At 64.5% G+C, this 16911-nt stretch overlaps 1 protein-coding gene across 7 annotated transcripts in view; it reads left to right on the plus strand.

The window, feature by feature from the left end:
• Window positions 1–1025: 1025 nt before the first annotated feature.
• LOC117645970 (disintegrin and metalloproteinase domain-containing protein unc-71) overlaps window positions 1026–16911 on the plus strand; it is a 174578-nt gene continuing 158692 nt past the window's right edge. For all 7 annotated transcript variants that reach the window (XM_034386544.1, XM_034386545.1, XM_034386549.1 and 4 more), the window contains exons 1-2: window positions 1026–1535; window positions 7404–7472. The gene's annotated coding sequence lies outside the window, so the exon portion shown is untranslated. The remainder of the gene's footprint in view (window positions 1536–7403; window positions 7473–16911) is intronic.

The following is a 16911-nucleotide window of genomic DNA, read 5'->3' on the forward strand; positions in this document are numbered from 1 at the left end:
TGATGACTTTGAAGGAGAGGGCGGAAAGTGGGTCCGGGGGAAAGGAAAGGGCTCCTGGAGGGCGCACTGCTTGACGTTCCGAGCGTTCCGGGGTTACGGCGTCGGGTCCCCCAGCGCCCCGGGCCCCGGCCTGGCCTCGGCCCCACAAAAGCCGTGCCCGGCCCTCCGGACGGCACGCCGGCACGCCGGGCTCCAGGAGCACACTGGGGCTGGAGGAGCTGGAGGATGATTATCCCCTTTGATTATTAATGAATTCGCAGCTCCAGAAGAGGTAAGGTGTGCGCACAGGCGCCTCAGCCCGGCCCGGCACGACCCCGTCCTCGAGAAGGGCCTCCACTGCCTCGGCCACCCTTTGGGCCCCGCGCCGCGCCGCCGGGGACCTTGTCGGGTCTCGAGCCTCCGACGCTATAACGGGGCGGCGCGGCGGAGCGTGGCAGAGCGCGACAGGATGGATTGACGACGCCGCGCCGCGCCACGCCTAGCGTACCCCGGCCTCCGTTGCCCCATATTTACGAGGCTGGCCGTCGTCGCCCTGCCGGTAGGGCCGTCGTTGACGCCGTCCCCGCAGCGCCCCACTCCGCCACGCCGCGCCACGCTCCGCCACGCCAAGACCTACTGAGAAAACGTCAACAAGTCGCCTTGAGTTGGACCGCTTTTGGGGTAAGTGGGATACGGGCGTTGGCGCGGTGCGGCGCGGTGCGGCGCGGTGCGAGGGAGCCCCAACGCAGGAGTGCAAGAGCACTGTGCGGGGCGTGGCGGGGGCGGCAGGGGCGCCGGGCCTGTGACGAGGGGATAGAGTGAGAGAGCTCGCTCGGGCCCGGGGGCGGCGCGGGGGCGGGCGGCCGCAAGGGGTGGCGAGGGGCGCGCTGGAACGGGGGTGGGCTCCAGGACGCAGGCCCGGGGGTGGGGGCGGGCAGGGCGGGGGGCCTCCGGTGCCGGGCGCGGCGGGGGCCGGGAGGGGTGGCGCGGGGGCGGCGCGGGGGCCGGGCGTCGGGAGGCAGTGGAGTTCCAGCCGTGGCCAGGGACGCACCGCGCTGCCGCGCCCCACGATCGAAGCGAAGGGTCGGGCCGCTGGGTCGGGTGTTCGGCGTGGCCAAGGAGGCCGACGGGCGGGACAGGCTGTCCTGGACAGCACCCGCAGGACCCACACCGTGCCACACCGCGCCACACGACCCCCAGGATACGCAGGAGAGAGGCCGGTAGGCCGGCCGCACCGCGTGAGCGACACCGCGTCGGCGCCGACACTGCCGACCGCGGCGCGGGACGTTCGGGACGTTTGGGACGTTCGGGCTGCCAGTGCGGGTGGCGCCCAGTGCGGCCAGTGCGGCCATTCGCCTAGTGCATCAGTGTTTGTGCAGTGAGAGTGCGTGAGAGTGGTGGTGGTTGTGTGACGCCCACTTCCATGGGGGTCGGCGAGAGCTGATGCTTGGTTCGGCGCAGCTCGATCGGCCCCTCGGCTCGTCTCGTCTCTCTTCTTCTCGGATCGGCTCGGCTCGCCTCGACGTCTGCTTGATGGACGCCGGCCATGGCGGACTGTAAGTGTTGCAGCGACGCCGGCCCGCCCGGCAAGGCAGGCCGGAGGTTAGACTTGGCCCAACTCGGCCCGGCCCGGCGCACGTGCTGGCTTGCTGCCTCCACTTCCCTACCCGGCATCGACCCCGCGGCACTCGTCACGGCCCGTCACGGCGTCGCGTGACGCGGCGTGACGCGGCGACGCAGGAGTGCCTGTCACCCCTCGCTGAATGACGCGCGTGCGAGTCTGCGTGTCTGCGCGTCCGTCCGACCGTGATCGCGTTTGCTCCCTGCAGCGCGCCGCTTCACGGTCTGGGAGTCCCGCGCGACGACAGCGTCACACGCCGCCACGGGCAGGGGCTGCAGCAGCATTCACCTCAGTGTGTGTGAGAGAGGGGCTGTGTCGGTGTGAGAGCGTGTGGGTGTGGATGGCGCGATTGTGTGTGTGAGTGTATGTGTCACTTTGCAAATGAGTTGGGGCTTGGCCTTACGGGCCTTACGGCCTTGTCCAGGCCCGACGGGGCTGTAAATGAAATACGCCGCGCCAGGCCGCGCCTGCCGGCCAGCCCGCCCGCCAGATAGGCCGCAAATGTGATAGGCCGTCTGGAGTTGCGCTGGTCTGGCGGTCGGGCTGCTTGTCCTGGTGGCAGTGCGCCGCGCCAACGCCCCGCCAAGCGCCCCGCCGTGTCGCGCGACCAGTGCGTCGCCTCGGCTGTGGCGGCCCAGTCGGCGTGTGTACGGTGTGGTATCGCGTGTCAAAGCTCATCTGTTGCGCCGCCGAAAGCCAAGGCAGTCAAAGGCAGCCGAAGCCCCCAGCGGCTCAAGTTCGCACCGGCCGGCCGGCCGAGGAGGCCGTCGGGTAGTGCTTGTCATGCGGGGGGTGGAGGCTTCCGCGGGGGGGCGGGGCGGGGCGGGGCGGGGCGGGGCGGGGTGGGGCGGCGCGGCGGCGTAACGGGCAAATCTGGCCGGCCATTGTGGTCCGCTCGGTGTCCTGCCGGTCCTCGGCGAGGTCTTATTGAAATTCTACAAGGCACTCGTTAGGGCTAAATGTCCGTGCGGTGCAGCCGCAGCGCCATGGGGACTGCGACCGTCAACGACCGGGACGGGGCGGGGCGGCTGGCGGCATGGAGGCGCCGGGGATGCAGTGGCCCGCCCATCCGCCCGTGGACCCCTCCGCACTGCTCTGCATGCGGTGACCCCGCTCACGCACGCGCACTCGCACGCACACAGGCACGCACCAGTGCACACACACACACACACACACAGCGTGCGGTCGGCGTGCGGCCGCCGTGTTGAATGCGTTGCAGTGTGGCGCAGGCATTGATTCGGGGATCGATAGGTCCCGTGCCGCGGTCAACGGCTCCTCTGGCGAGGCGGGGCGCGGCGGGGCGGGGCGGGGCGGGGCGGGGCGGGGCGGGGCGGGGCAGCGTGGCGTGCACAGCCTACGGTGTCGCTGCCCTTGCAAGGTGCGCGAGGTGGAAGGGGGTAGCTGGAATCGGCTGACAGCGGCTGCCCCGGATGGCGTGGCTGGCGTGGCTGGCAGCGGCTGGCAGCGGCGGAAAGCACGCCTCGTCGAGGAAACCGTCTCCCCCAATTGGGCCACATTTTTCACATATCTCGAGTTACTCGTTCGTGAAATTGGAAACAAGGCTGCGCGCGACGCTGCACACGCGCGTAGTTTGTTCACATTCCATTTGGTGTATTTGGATGGGCCGTTCCCCCACCCCCACTGCGTTTGTTTACCCTGACGGAGTTATGGGATGGCCGGTTTATCGTCGTGTCGTGTCGCGCCGCGTATCCATCGCCGACTCGGCCGCGCCGCGCCGCAGCGCCGCCAGCCGCATCCAAGCGCCGCCAGCGAGGCCGGCGAGGCGCGGCGAGGCGCGCGGAATATGAAAAGATGAAACAAATCAGCGCCTTTGAGCGCGAGATTTTTCATTTATTGCGTTGGGGGGCGCCGCGCCCCGCAAGCGGCCCCGCATATGGCGGCGGCGCGGCTGGGAGTGCGTGTCATGGCACGGTCGCTCGTGACGGTCTGTATTCTCCTCACGCGCACCGTCTGCTTTGAGAAACTTCATCCCCACCCCACCCTTCCTCGGGGGCCTCTCCGACCGCCCCGCCCCGCCGCACCAGTTCGGACGTATACAGAGGATGCGAAATTTGTTGCGAAATGGCGTGGCCGTCGTGGTGGCCGAGGCCGGGCCGAGACCCCGCGGCGAGCGTTGTGGCCTCGGCCACCGCGGCCCACCTGGGGCGAGGCGGGTGGGTTGGGGGGGAAGGGGGGGGGGAGGCCGAGGCGGGGCAGCGCCAAGGCAGTGCGGCGCCGAAGGAGATGTGCGGGGAAAAGCAGCGAATACGTCTCGGCGAAACGCGAAACGCGCCCCTGTGATCTATATCTCGACGAATCAGGCTGGAGATATGCTCCATCTCTCACGCAGCGCGACTGCCAATCGCGTGTGTGTACACACACTCACAAACACACACACGTGCACGCACACACACACACACACACTCGCGCGCGCGCGCTGGCTGGCAACGATGAAGGAAAAGGAGAAAGAGCGTGTGGAGGGGGAAGCGGATAAAGGGCGAAGGAGTGTAGGAACAGGCAGGTTGGGTGGCGTGGCGTGGCGTAGGGGGGAGGGGGGGGGGGGGGGGGGGCGAAGCCGTCTGACGGATTGAGACTAGGACAAGGGGGGCGGGGGCCGTGACATGGGCTGAAGGCTGAGCCTCCCTCCCCCTCCCCCAGCCCGTGGGAGCCCCGCCAGAAGGAGGGGAGGCATCGGCACGGTGAGGCCTACACGGATTGTTTTCCCACTGATGGCGCTGTGACGGCAAGGGCAGGCCCGGGCAGGCAGGGCCGGGGTTGGTGCGCGGTGCGCGGCCGGGGCCCGGAGCGAAGCGCGAAGCGCCTGCGGTGTAGGCACCGCGGGCTCCGCCGCGCTGGGGCGCGCGCCCGGCGGCCTACCCCGCGGGCTGCAGGCGCGCGTCGACTGCTGTGTTGCAGCAGCAGCCGGTTTGGTTAGGCAGCACCGTGCCGGCTTTTATGCGAGCATGAAAGAGTCGTGGAGTCGTAGTGGAGCGCGGCCGGCCGCAAGGAATGCACTGTGCTGCCGGCCGAGCAGTTGCTTTCTTTGCTCACGTTTTATGGCGCTTTAAAAGGGCGAGATGCTCTGTCCGGCCGCCTCGCCGCCCCGCCGCCCCGCGCCCCCCAGACTACGTGGCGACGCAGCACTGCGCGGCACTGCCAGAGCACGACGTGGCGACGACCAAGGCGACGACCCCCCCGGCCTGCCGCCCTGCCCGGCCGCCCCGGCCGCTTGATGGCGACCACAACTAGGCCACTTACTTCCGCACGCGTGCCGCGCGGCGCCGCGCCTCGGCCTGGGTCCTGCAGTCTGCGGCGCCAGACGCAACTCGCCTTTATTTTTCGCATTCTCGGGATAGTTTCTCGTACAGCTAACGCGGACTTGAGTTATTTCGCTGCTAGAAAAATCGTCTCTGGGAGCCACACTGCGTTATGATGAATTTGTTTGGACCAAGGATCGATGAATGCTGCCACAAGTTTCACCGGGTTTCAGATAAATTTATCGTTCGTCTTCCTTTCGGAACACTTGGTTTCCGGACTCGTGAGTTAAACCTAGCCGACAGCTAAGTGACTTATTCTTTTCTAAGGTGCAAGGCCTTAAGGGCTCATCCGCTTCCAACGAAATAATTCAAGCCGAATTCCGATAATTCCATATTTAGGTTCGTTCATTTTGTTTTCTGTTTCACAAACTTGATTCTGCCATGGAGTGACTCGGGCTTTTTGAGGCCATTACTTTTCCTCGCGCCGTGCCGCGCGCCTGGAGCCGCCAGGCTGCTGGAGGGGTTGCGCTGCGATGCAGTGTAGGGCCTAAGTGATTTCGAAACGCCGCTCCCCGGGGTAGTCCCGCAAATTGCGCAGTCGGCACTGGTTGCCAAGTTTTTCGTTTAAATCAAGTTACGGCCGTTGGCGAATTAGCTCTTGGTAAGTCGAGACGAGGCGAGGTGAAGTCCCCGTACCGCTCTCGCGCCTCCCGCGGCAAGGCAGCCAGGCAGGGCAGCCAGGCCGCAGGTGCGAGGAGCGGACGCCAAACATTTGTCGGTTTCCCATTATTAGATTCAGTTGCCGGCGGCCCGGCCCGGGGAGGCTCGGCCGGCTCGGCCCCGCGCCCGCCCATGTTATCCCAAAAACTTGAATTCTCAAGTTGGCTCTGACGCGATGAAAGTTAACTATGCCGAGTCGGGGCGGCGTTTCTCCGCGTTGCTCTGCGTTGCTCGCCGCTCCCGGGGCACCTAGCTCTCCGGGGGGCCGGGCCGTGCCGTGGCCGTGCCTTGGCCGCGCCTTGGCCGTGCCTTGGCAGTGCCTTGGCAGTGCCGTGGCGAGCCGCGCTGCCCGCCGGAAACTTGGGGCGACTCTTCTTTCGCTGCAGCAAGAGATGCCTTGGCCGAGGCCCTGGCCGTGCCGGCACTACCGGCAGTGGGTGGCGGAGTCTCTCTCACTGCCTCCCCCCGCCGCCCCTCTCTCCTTCCTCTTCCTAATCATTTTAGGTTCGATGTCATTCGGGCGAGCGTCATTTGCCTCCGGCATTCCCGCTGGACCATGGCCAAGTCCGCCTGGGCGTCCTCGTGGACGGGGTGCTTTAAGTGGCCCGTGACCTGCCGGCGCTTCACCTTCCACTCTGCCTAATGACTCTGAAAGATGAAGGGGACCAGGGCCGGGAGGAGGACGAGGAGGAGGAGGAGGAGAAAGTTTTGGTCCGATGCGAGATTTAACTTCCATGCCGGTCCTTGTGGGTGTATGCGGGGCCACTAATGAGCCGAGCAAGGGGCCCCCGCAGTGGGAGGCGGGAAGGGAAAGCCCGGGAAAATCAGACGAAAATAAGAACACGAGAAAAAGGTGGAAAATGAGAAACTTGGCGTGTCGCGGATTGGTGTGCCCGCAGGCTGCAGGGCGGCGGCCCAGGAGGCAACCCGGGAGGACCCGGACCCACCCGTCATTGTTCACCAGGGGAAAATCCGGTGCAGAATTGCAAATGTGCGCCGCGCCGTGAGGCAAGGGGTGGGGCGGGGGCGTCGCGGGGCGTCGCGGGGCGGCGTCGGAATTCCATTTCCACTGGCTGCACGTAATGATTTGTTGCGGCCTGTTCCGCGCTCGTTTTCCCGCCGTTCCGCCGCGATATTTATTTAATTTGGCGGCCGAAGACGACGGCGTCCTCGACGGTCCCCGACGCTGGCTTAGCGTGATCGCGGCCTGCTTCTCGTCGGTGCGGCGCGTCGCGGCGCGTCGCGGCGGCGGCGCCTCCTCCCGGTGGAGGAGTAGTAAGTCATTCCCAGCAAAGCCCCGACGTGCTCTGCATACCGCCATGATTTATTACTGAACAGCGCGGAGCGGCGCGCGGCAGGTATCAGAGTGCTCTCTCTCTCTCTCTCTCTCTCTCTCTCTCTCTGTCTGTCTCTCTTCCCGCTCCTCCTCCTTCTTCTCCTTCTTCAGCCAGCAGTGTGCGCGCCGCGCGCGAATTCCTAGTCAATTTGAACTTGGGCCGCCCTATCTCTAATGAGGCAGACACATCCCTCTTGGCGTGCGGCGTGCGTGGGGCTGTGGCGGCGCGGGGCGGGGCGGGGCGGGGCGGGGCGGGGCAGGGTGTGGTGCGGTGGGGCCACGCGCGCCGTATGTACGATCCAGCGCGGTCGAAACAGTTTCACCGAGATGACGGCGACGACGACGACGACTACATCATGGCGGTCTAGTCGTGTGCGCGTGCGCCGGGTGGCACACTGCTTCTGTGTCTCTCACACCGCGCTCCACACGCCACGCGTGCGAGAGAGGCAGAGCGAAATGAACCCTTATTGACGGTGCCCGTGTGTTGCAGATGGCTGTCCCGATGAGTCTGCGTTGGTACCGGCGGCGTTCGCTCGGCGCTCGCACCTCACGTGTCTCGGTAAGTGAAGGCGCTGCTGCTCCTCTCTCTGGCGAGCCGCCCCGCCGCCCCGCCGCCGCTCCCCGGTGGACCGCGCATAATGAATGGCTCGGCAAACACAGCGGCCGTCGGCCTGGCCGTCGTCCTGGACGCCGCCAAGGCCCTCTTCATATTGGACGAGACGCGGGGCGGGGCGTGGCGGCGCGGAGCGGGCGACGTGGCCACTTTTATCTGGAGCATCGGGAAGCGGCACGTCGGGGACCTCCTCCAGCCCCCGCTCCAGCAGGGGCGTGTGCACGTAACAGATACGGCGCGGCCCCTGGAGCCTCCAGCGCACAGTGGGCCAGAAGACCGGTGCCGGCGGCCGAAACTCTAGACGCATTTTGAGCTCCAGAGTCGCTAAACAGGACTCGAACTGAACGTGTGACCCCACCAATGGATTCCTCGTTCGGAGAGCAGTCCATTGGTGGGGTCACATGCTCGGTTGGGAGTCCCATTCAGCGACTCTGGAGCTCAAAACGCGTCCTGGTTTCCAACCGGTCCTCTGGCCCACTGTGCATCGCCTCCAGCGCCTCGCCTCCCGCAAAGTAATGCCGACCGAAATGAAAACAGGTGCAGGTGGCGCGCCCTGGCGGGAAGTGGCGGGAAGTGGCGGCGGTGGCGCCATTCGTCATTAGCGCTGCGCCCTGCTTCTGTCTCTCTCGCACTCGTGGGGCGTCGCGGGGCGTCGCGCAGGGTGCCACAGAGACGGCGACGAAGCACTGTTCGGAATCCGGGTTCAGTGCAGCGCGGTTCATTTGCGTCCCCCCGAGAATAACGCGGCCGCCTAGATCTTGGTCGGAAACGAATTTAAAACGAACCGCGGGCCGCCAACTGATACGCGCTCGCGGCCCCCGCGGCCCTCGCGGCTTGCTATGCAAATGGGGCGCGCTTTTTGGCACTGAGAGTGCCACGCCGCTATCGTAACATGTTGTGAAACATACGAGCGCACCCTCCAAGGGCCTCGTCCTCGTCGTCCTCGTCGTCCTCGTCCGCGCGGCATTCCGCTGTAACAGCGCAGCCCGCTGCCACTCCAAAATGAGTTTTTTTTTTCTCCCCTCCGCTCCGCCATGTAGTGCCGCTGGTCGTCAAGTGGCGCGCGGGGGAGGCGGGCAGGGCCAGGCGGGGCGGCAGGGGGTTGCCTATCCGGCTCAGATCCCTCTTGAGGACGCAATTTCGCGGCCGCACGCTTGTGTGCCCGACCCGGCCCCGGCGGCCCCGCCGTGATCCGTCTTGGGCGCGCTGTCTGGGCGATCCACGCCGAGCCGATCCGCCGGCCAGGCCTCGGCCAGGCTCTGGGCAGGGCCTCGGCCAGCGTCGCCCCGCCACATGTTGTGTGGGCGCCACACAGGCACACACGCGGCTGTCCACCCGGCCGCGCCGTCGCCAACTTTTCAACCCAATTTTCATAGTTGGCCAACCAGTTTCGGAATGTGATTATGTGGCTGGCGCGGGCTAGCGCGGGCTTGCGCGGGCTGGCGTATGCCCGGACGCCTCGGGCCTGGAGGCTGGTCTGCGGGGTTGGCGAGGCGGCAGGGCCGGGCCTCGGCTTGCCTCGGCCAAAGGGCTCCGGGCGGGGCGAGTCAGGTGGAGCGCCGGGGCCCCCGCCGGGTCGGGTATATGGCGCGGTCGCCGCAGAAGGCCTCGGGTCGGGCTGCCCTGGGCGGGCTGGGCTGGGCTGGGCTGGGCTGTTTGGATGATGAAACTGGACCGAAGACGGCAGTGACGGCAGAGGCCCTGACACAGGTGAGGCCGGGCGCACTGCGCAGGCGCTGGCCCGGCTTACGCCTCTCCGGCCTCCGCCACTGTAATCATCCCGCCTGCAACCCATCCGCTGGGGCGACGGCTGGGGCCGTGCCGTGGGGCCGTGGGGCCGTGGGGCCGTAGGCTGGGGCCCGAATGGACGCTGACAGCCCTCTGCGACCCCTGCGGCCGCCACCCTCGGGGCCCCGGCCCGGCCCGGCCCGGCCTGCACGTCCGGGCGTCGGCACGGCGACCCCACATGACGCTCAATGATTGTTTTCTTTAGGGGACGAGGCCAGGCCGAGGCCGGCCCGGGGAAGTATTTCCTCCCTTTATCGCCACCAGGGCGGTCAGCGGGTAGCGGCGCGGCGCGGGTAGCTCGCTATCTGGAGATGAAAAACAAAGCGGATGAGCGCAGCGGCGATCTCGCGGCCAGATTTGGACCGGCCGTGACCCGGCCATTATCTTGAGAGAGAGAGAGAGAGAGAGAGAGAGAGAGAGAGAGAGAGAGAGAGAGAGAGAGAGAGAGAGAGAGAGAGAGAGAGAGAGAGAAGCGTCGACCGACCGTCCGCGGCAACGCCTGGAGTCCAAGCCGTCCAGGCGGTCGGGGCCTTGAGGGTCGGGGCCCGCAGGCCCGCAGGCCGCGGGGTGGTGGTGGCCTGGAAGGGGTGCCGTCCAGCAGGTGACAAAAGTAGGTTGAGGATGGGCCTGGAGGGCTCTCCACCGCACCCCCTGCCTCGCCCGGACCGCGCAGCCCCGCAGAGAACAGGGGAGGCGGGGAGGCAGAACAATAGCTTGGCCAGATTTTTGGAAAGGACGCGAACTGCTTTGTGATGGGACAATCGAGACATTGTTGGCATTGTTGGTCGCGGTGGTGGCCAGGCGAGGCGCGGTCGGTGGAGCGGGGCGTCGGCCGCCGGACCAGCTCGGGCTGCTGGAGGCTCGAGGGTTGATCAGGACGCACCTGTCGGTCTCTCTCGCTCCTCTACGGTACGCCCCGTGAGTGTGACAGAGACGAAGCTACTCTTCGGAATGGCTGGGCTGTGTGTGCCTTGCGAAATGAGCGCCGCAATCGGCCATCGCCGGACTGTTTGTAGAGGAGCTGACATGTTGCCGCGAGTCGAGTCGAGACCGTTCGCACTGGCGTTGAACGCCGCGTGCAGTCCGTGCGCTAGCATAAAAAACCTGATTGTTTTCGTTATCCGACTTCTTTTTGTCACCTTCGGCACGCGGCAGGCTGGCGGTGCAAGCACGCCCGTGCGGCGTACGCACTCACGCTCTCCAGGCTGTGGAGATGTGGTCGCGTCTATTACAAGCTCTGCCCTTTGGGTCTTAAGTCAAAGGCATCTGTGGTCGAAGCTCCCCCATCTCCGCAGCTTGTGGGGACTTCAGCAAGCACAGCCATGACGGCCAGGATACCACATCCACCCTCACTGCCCGGCCCGGCATCGGCTTTGTATCATTCACTCTTTGCTTCTTCCTCGTTGTCGCCTTAAAATTACCTTCATTTTGCATTTCTTATGAATGGAAAATTAAGTCTGGTTGATTGGATGTGTAAGACCATAAACATGGCAAAAAAGGTTTAATAAAATGTGAAAAAGAATGAGAATTGAACGCGAATATGTCACAGGGTGCTGGCGAAAACTGGTATAAAGTGCAAAAGAAGGAATTTATTGATTCTACAGACAGCAAAAAATGCAGAAAGAATGTAAAAAGGCAGTCGCCAACACCGTCACCTATTCGCATTCTTTTCACATACTTCTCACATACTTTTTATATTGCTTGAATCTTCCATCCTACTGGCCTTTATTTTTAATTTCACACAGCAAAAGTAATGTAACATTCTGGCCAAAATTTGTACCCGGTTTGTTTCCTCGCCTGTGTGTGTATGTTTTCTGTTTAGATTGAACTTGTCAGATCAAACACCCACTTTATTTTTGTTTAATTACTTTTTGGTAGATAGTAGTAGTGTTGCAATTAGTAGACGTCTGGACCACCGGTCTGAACACAGGACGAGCCTGGGGCCGGTGGCACACTTGTCACGCCTCCAACCACCTGCCACCAACCACCACCTGCCACCACCACCTGCCGCCAGCTGCTGCCTGCGGCCGGGAGGGATCAGCGAGTTCTGGCACTACTTGCGGATTTTTAGGCGAGTGTGTCATAACTCATTGGACCCGCCCGGCTGCGCCTTCTTCGCGCCGCCGACACCTGCAGCTGCAGCCGCGCCCGCCGCGCCAGGTGCCCCGCTGCGGCTGTGAGGCCGTAAAGAGCCATGGCAGCTCCATTGAGAGGGAATAGCCGCAGCTGCCATAGCGCTTTGTGCCCGCACGGCCGCCAGGGACGTTGTCTTGGAGTAGCGCTGCGCACGCTGCGCACGCTGCGCACTTCACCCCGCGCAGCCGTGTAGAAACACGCGCCCGTTAAATCCCAATTTGCTGTTTGCTGAAGCCTCGCGGCAGGCCCTGCCCCAGCCTTGCCGTGCCCCTCTGGGACAGGTCCTTGAGTTGCAAGTGCGGGGCTTGGCGCACGCCCACGTCGTAGTCGGTGTTTCCCTGTTTGCCTCAAGGCCCTCTGCAGGAAATAAATTTGCCGTCTTTCATCTCGCGCCGCGCTCGGCAAGGCCGCGGCCCTCCTGGTTGAGAAGGGATACAAATGGGTGCAGCCGGGACGTGAAAGGAACGCGGTAGGGTTGACCGCGGCGCCGCGTTGCTGTGATTGCAGACCCTTTCTGTTTCTCCGACGGACAGGTCGGCGCATTGACTGACACATGCCGACGGCCCTCAGACAGGCAGCAGGGCCAGGCAGGGCCGCTGTGCGAAGACAGGCGGCGTCGCGTCAGGCGTCAGCTGTTCCGTCGTCTCGCCTCGCTAGGCCCCGCCAGGCCCCGCCTCCCCTCACCCCACCCCGCCGCCAAGTTTTGCCTAGTCTGGAAGTTTGGCGCGCACGCCATAACCTTGCTGACGAGATGGACCCGCCCGGCTTGGGCTCCGACCCACGCCGCCCCGCCTGCCCCAGGGATTATTCACCCTTCAGCCACTTGTACTTGAGGGAGGGGCCTTGGACGGCCCGGCCTGGACGGCCCGGGTTGGACGACCCGGCCTGGACGGCGGTCTGGATGGCCTCGGTTAGGCCGCCGGATAGCCTCTAGAAGGCCCTGGCAGGCTCCATGGACACGGCGGCAACTTGAGACCCGGGCCGACTTGCGGGTCGCCCCAAAGTAGTCCCCCTGCGCCACTTAGCCCCCGAGTGGGCCGTGCGGGGCGTGCGGGGCGTGCGGGGCGTGGCGGGGCGGCGGGGCTGCGGGGCCGGTGCGCGCACAATGGCACACAACGCGGCTTGTTTGGCGAACGCAAAGTCCTCGGCATGAAGAACAAGTGCCATGCCATCAACGCGGCGCCCTGCCCGGCGGAGTGCATTGCGGGCCAAGGCCTGCAATGAGTGGCTCACGAGGGGCTCGCCCACCACGGCCCCGGCCCCGGCACGGCCCGCCCTCGGCCCCGCCACGGCCCCCACCACGGCCCCGGCCACGCAAAACCTCCAAACCAATTTTCCCCACAATCAGTAAAGAGCTTGGCGTGCTCAGAGTGTGGCGTGCCCGGCACAGTGAAGGAGAGACCACAGCAGAGAGAAGGGAAAACGGCGGTGGAGGGAGTCGAACCCACGCCCCTGCCGGCCCCGCCGCCCCGCCCAGCTCGACCACTTCCCCCGATTCCATCCCACCTCTCAACCAAATCCCCCCGCCGCGTCCCGCCCTTCTTGACCCACTCCTCGGGCGGCCCTGCCAACCCGGCCTGCCTTACTGCGAGCTCCTCAGGCCGAGGGCCCCAGCCACCCCAGCTTCAGCATGCGAATGGTCCCGGAATGCGTTATTGCCGTCGTAGCCGTTCCAACGAGGATCTCCCTTCAAGCTTCAAGTTCGGCCGCACCGCACCGCCAGCCCTGTCCATCACGCTGCCCACCCGTCCGTCCGTCCGCCCGCCCACCCCGAGACAAATCTAATGGCGCTCTCGAGACGTTTGCCGAGGCTGGTCCAGGCTGGTCCCGGCCCCACTCTGCGTACCGCTCGTTTTGGACGGTAATTCAAAAGACGAGCCGGGCCCCGCTGCCCCGCTGGAGCACCGCCGGAGTGGCGTCGCGGACTGCTGGCGTCCTCGTCTCACTCCGCCAGACCGCCAGGCCGCCGGGTGCATCGAAGGCGAAACTTTGGCGCTGCAGCGCGGCGGCGCGGCGGCCCCACTGGGCCATTATTTATCGTTATCACCGCCGCTCCATCGCGCCATCGCGCGCGCGTCATTCTTGATGAAGTTTTCACCGCTTACTTGAACGAGGCGCTGCTTAACTTTCCTTCGCTGAGCCGCGTGCGCTCATGCCGAGCAGAGTGGAGTGGAGACCGACCGCCCCCCTGGATCCGTAAGGGCGGGCTCCCGTTTGAATCGCTGCGGCGAGATGTGATTTTTGGCGGGTTCTCGTCTGCGGTCGGTCTGCGCGATGCACGCCGTGCGGTCCGCGTCTGCCGTCCCAGCAACCCGGACCGGATTCGCTGAGTAATGCCGTGTCTGCGTCCAGGGCCGAGTCCAGGGCGGCGGCTGCAGCCGCACCAGCTTTTTCGCGCTCCAGATAGCGATCCATTTCTCGTTTCCCTTTCTCATCCCTTCTCGTGGTCAGTGCGGGAAAACAAAAACACTGGCATCATCCATCGCCTGTCGGCAAGAATGCCCTGCCCAGCGGCCCCCACCCCTTGCCCCCGCGGCAAGCTGGGCGGGTGAGGCGAGGCGGGAGGATTCAAAAGCGCGCTGCGCCAGCCAGCCGGGCTGCGAGGCGAGGCTGCGCGGGGCAGATATATATGGGGCCAAGTGAGCGGGTAATTCGAATCGCTAGACTGGGCGTCCATCGTTCGGCCGGGCCGCGGGGCCGGGGCCGTGGCCTGCATCGGGGGCTGGCTCCGTTTTTCAGCCACGCTCGCGCGCACTCCGAGACGGCGGCCAGGCGGCCAGCCAGGCAGCCAGCCATTCTCCGAGCCGTCGCGTTTTCGATCGCCAACTTGGCTAATTCGTCTGCGCCACAACAAGCGCTTTTTTCTCACACCAGCGACGCAGCTGCAGCCCGCCTGCATTGTCCCGCCTCAACTTTCCGAAGGCGGGGATGACGGCGAGAACCCCTCCTCCCGCCCCGCCTCCCGCCCCCTCCGGCGGCCATCTTTTTCGGAGCACCCCCCTTCTTCTTTCGCTCCTGCTCCTACACCGCCGCTTTCCAGTTTCCCCCTCTTTTTCATAAGCTCTCGTTTTTTCCCGTCCCGCGCACTCGACGTTCCATTCCGTCCGGCTTCGCAGCGCTTCGCCATGACGAGATGCAATCTGCTGGCCACCCCGCCGCCAAACGCGCGTTTCAATTTTGGCCAGGTGGCCGAGGCCGGGCGTCGAGCTCTAAAATGATTGGTGCGCGAGCTGCTTGCCGCCGTGGTTGCGGTCGGGACTGCGACCAAGGCCAGAACTTCGGCCGAGGACGGACCAAGCCGGTGGTGCTGCGTGAGGGTGGTCCAGGCGGTCCAGGCGGTCTGTCGTGTCGGGCACAATAGCCGAGGCCTGGCCCAGGCCGTGCCGCGCGCCGCGTTCCATTGGGGCGGCGGCCGTGGATTCATGGCCCTGGCCTCGGCCAGCCTCGGCCCCTTGAGTGGACTGGGCGCTCTCATTCAAAACTCGCGCGGTTTGCACCTCCAGCCTCCTGATTCATGGCGTTGAGTAATTCGCCTTGTCCGGGCCTATCGGCCGGAAGGCTTCTGTTGGCCGAGGCCTTGTACTGGTCGAGGCGCTGAGAAACTTCGCCTCCCGACCGACAGTGTGGCAGCAGCACCCTGCGGCCCAGCGCCACAAAAGGATTAGGCCATTTTTCAGTGTCGCCAAAAAAAAAAGAAATTCGTTGCCCCTTTTCTAATGATACGGCACGCGTTTCCCGCCACCAAGCAAGCGGCCGGCCTATCTCCAGTTGTTTTGCGGTCCGGCCCAGTGGACATCGCCACAATGTGGACCCCAACCCTGTTAGAAATGCAAAATGAAAATGTCGTGCCAGTTTTTAAAGTTGTGACGAGTCCAATTCGAATTTCACTCCTGACTGAAAACTAACTTGGAGCCTTTTAGACGATTCCATGCGGCCCGTACAGCCCTGGCCTGTTTTGCAGCCGACGAGCTGCTGAAGTGGGGCATTCTGCGGCGTTCTGCCGCACAAGACAAACTTTTCCCTTTGCTGGCGGTGCCGGGACGACCGTGGTACCACTACTGCTCTGTGAGAACTTGGAAAATCCAAAAAAAGAATTGCGGAAAAAAAATGTCACAGAACTTTTAAAAATTCTGAAACCTCCTAAGTTTTTAAATCAAATGAGTTTCCGGCAAGTATTTTTTCCGAACAAGAGACTTGAATTCACTGTGGCCAACTTTTTTTTTTCGGGAGCAGCGAGTTGGCGCAGGGAGAGGGGAAGGCCAAAATGGGAACAAGTATGTGTGTGTAGAGAGTAGGAGAGAGAAAGACAGATAGAGAGATAAAGGAAAAGGGGCGCCTCAAATTCGCCAACAACGGCGCATGCAAATTTTTCGCACCCGCGACCTTGGTCCTGGTTTTGTGGGTTTTGCGCTTTATAAGACGCTGGCCGGTCCCTTCTCCAGTTGCGGCCGTATCAAACTTTTGAAAGGTCGTTTGCCACGTTATGAATACCGCCCCGCCGAAGAGGAGCTCGAGGAGGCCGTCGAGAGCCTCTCTCTGATCGATGGCTTGACGGGCCCTGCAGGGCGTGCCGGCGCTGCGTGCCAGGGGGCCAGTTTCGGCGGTCTGGGCGCGCTGCTCTTCAGTCGATTTTCAGACATTCGTTTTGACCAACTGTGTAGCACTACTGCTCTCAAACCAAGCCGCTCAATCACACATTCTCGCTTAAGCATTCAAAAGAAGGGTCTAGAGATCACCGCCCCGTAGAGGAAGTGCGATAAAACCGGTTTGGATAGGACGCAGTCGCCGCCCAAAGTCGGCCTCATCACGATTTTCAGACTTTTCTCGACGTTTTGCGACTGTTTGACGACTGTGCAGCTCACGGCGTGTCCACCGGAACTGTTCCACCGGAACTGGACCGCCGTTTGCCCCGCGTCGCGCCAGCCAGTGCCTGCACCTTATCGAGAGCGTTAAAATTTCATGTCCGTTGTGTTCCTGGCACTGCGTCCCGCCACCGCGTCCCGCCGGCGCGCTGCGGCCACGCTGCCGACGCTGCGCCGGCGCTGTGTGCACACGCGGAATGCATTTTGCCTCGAGTAATTTCCCGTCTTGTATATTTTTATAAATACGCTTTCATGGTCCCGCGCTGCCGCTCTGCGCTGCCGCTCTGCGCTGCCGCTCTGCGCTGCCGCTCTGCGCTGCCGCTCTGCGCTGCCGCTCTGCGCTGCCGCTCTGCGCTGCCGCTCTGCGCTGCCGCTCTGCGCTGCCGCTCTGCGCTGCCGCTCTGCGCTGCCGCTCTGCGCTGCCGCTCTGCGCTGCCGCTCTGCGCTGCCGCTCTGCGCTGCCGCTCTGCGCTGCCGCTCTGCGCTGCCGCTCTGCGCTGCCGCTCTGCGCTGCCGCTCTGCGCTGCCGCTCTGCGCTGCCGCTCTGCGCTGCCGCTCTGCGCTGCCGCTCTGCGCTGCCGCTCTGCGCTGCCGCTCTG

This window comes from Thrips palmi, unplaced genomic scaffold (assembly GCF_012932325.1).
Source record: "Thrips palmi isolate BJ-2018 unplaced genomic scaffold, TpBJ-2018v1 HiC_scaffold_19, whole genome shotgun sequence".
In the NCBI taxonomy this organism is placed as follows: domain Eukaryota; kingdom Metazoa; phylum Arthropoda; class Insecta; order Thysanoptera; family Thripidae; genus Thrips; species Thrips palmi.